Raw genomic sequence first — 2,358 nt, 5'->3', positions numbered from 1 at the left:
CTTTTATCGTTTTTATAAATATGAGATCGTCTGCGAATCATAACTGCGGTACTCGTTGAGAATTTATTGTACTTGAAGTACAACAGAAGATGAAACACTTGCCGCGGCATGCAGCGTTTCTCTATCCCGTAAACCATTGAATGTACAAATAACATCTAACTACTGAAGCCTCCGCTTCATTACCTTTCGATATACGGGCGCCAGAAACACTCCCATGTTGAGTTGGAAATCAGCGAGGAAAAAAGACCTTCCTTTTTCATTAAGTTATACCAATATTTACCAAAATATCTCAATTTTCTAATCGTACTTCCAATCCCTTCAAAATTCAAAAGTAATATTACATAATTTGTTTGAAAACAATAAAACAAAGGAAAATAAAAAGTCCAAGAAATAAATCATTAGCCTCGAAATGGGCCAAAATTAATCGACTTAATTTTATCATATTCATAAGTATGAATATGATTAATTCTCATCTGATTCGTCAAGGACAGGCTGAGATAGAGCCATTAAAGCAACCCTTCTTCATCGTCAACAACACAATCAGCTTTCTCTTTCACAAATTTACACTCCATCTACTGCTCGTTTTTTCTTCAATTGTACTGATCCTATCTCGTCCACTTCTCGTCTCAATCTCCCTCTCCGTTTCACCCACCGCGTCGCTACCTGACCCTGTCCAAATCTGAACAGATACTCCGTAAAGTTATTGTGCTCCGTTACCAGTTGTACTGTCTTCCATGGCAGAGCTAACCTATTTTTAACCTACCTGTACCGTCCATAGGTAACCCTACCTTTCTCATAATGTCGTTTTCTTTCATTTGTTTTGCTGTATGTCAGGTGGGAGAACCCACAGCTCCTTCATTTAGTCCTCTTCTTCATGCACTTTCTCATTTCCTTCATTCATTCGTCTCCATTCAATACACTTAGCATCATCTCGACTCCTAAGTGTTTCGGCGAGATTGGGCGCTCTAGCCGCCGTTTGTTACTTTTCCTTTTTTGAAAGACGCTGATCAACCTCATTCGTTTTGGCAATTGTCCTCAATTACCCTCTTTATAGCTCCCAGTTCCAGGTCATTTTTTTCAGGCCATTCCCTCCACTCTTATACTACACACTTTCCATTATTAGTAGGCCCAGGCTACACTCATTCTTTCGTCATCCTTCCTACCAGCGTCCACCTATACCTCGATCATATCCTCCGTTTCTTCCAGTAACCTACTTCGCATTCACTTCTGGCACGCCGATACTCTTCCACTCTTGATATCTGGCCGCGAATTCCAGGGGTAAGGAGGAATCGCGGGAATACAGTCGAAGTCGCGCTAGCGATTTTTCGGTACGACCCACAACAGAAAAAGCTCCTGCGCGGTTAACACCTGTTTTGCCATTCTCGTTTCGTTCGTTCTTACCTTCCACCACTTGTACACCATACAATATCGCAGGCTTTATAACTACCATACAATTATCTACTGACATACTATTTCTTCTTAGTCTGCCAGCGACTGTGGTCATTCGCTTCTGCTCCTATTTCATGAGGTTGATAAAAAGTAACTTCACAACTCGACCACGATTTTGGGGTACATTTAACTCGATCACTCTACTCCTCATAGTGAGCACAGGTGGTCTATCCATCTGCCTTGCTCTCATTGTAAAATACCCATCCTTTGTCTTCCAAGGTCTGGCATTTGGCCGAACATAGTACCACTTTCGCTCTAACTCTTTCTAACCTTCCCTCTACGATCAACAGGTCGCATGTTTGCAAACTCATGCGACCCCTTCTCTCATCATTCTATGTCCATTCCGTACCTCATTCTCGCTTTCATTCAGCCTCCCAACCTGTCTTAATTATTTGTAAACATTTCCTATTCATCTCTGCGACCCTTCCACTCATGATCAACCTCCTGCGTATGAAGTTCATACACATCTTCCCTATATTAACAGATATATCCATTCTTTTCATATACTTTTTGATGCGTGGCGGGTTATAAGCATTTGACAAACTGATTGGTCTGAGTTGCTCCCGGTTGCTTTGCCATTCTCTATACTCCAGCTATCCTTCTAAGCCGTTATCTGGTCTCCGAGTCGCGACCCTCATCGTTGCGAGGGAAGTAGTAAGACAGCAGATATTTGCCAGTCTCCTCACTCCCATCCGTGAAGGTGTCGTCGTTTCTTTTCACTGACGTGGGCACCTCCTCAGCTTTCTTATCCTTCAGAAGCTGATACGCTCTATTCCATGGGTTCTCCCCCTGCAACTGCTTTATTCTCTTCTTACCCACTTAATTATTGTCTCTTTTACACCGCGCTTCTCTCTCTTCTCCCCTGGCCTGGTATTTCTTTTGAGTCTTCGAACTCACCTTCTCGTCTTC

The sequence above is a fragment of the Leptinotarsa decemlineata genome, unplaced genomic scaffold (genome assembly GCF_025532065.1).
Source record: "Leptinotarsa decemlineata unplaced genomic scaffold, Ldec_3_MD MMD2_tig00026307_RagTag_RagTag, whole genome shotgun sequence".
Taxonomy (NCBI): domain Eukaryota; kingdom Metazoa; phylum Arthropoda; class Insecta; order Coleoptera; family Chrysomelidae; genus Leptinotarsa; species Leptinotarsa decemlineata.
The sequence above is the reverse complement of the archived record's forward strand: the minus strand, read 5'-3'. Positions refer to the sequence as shown.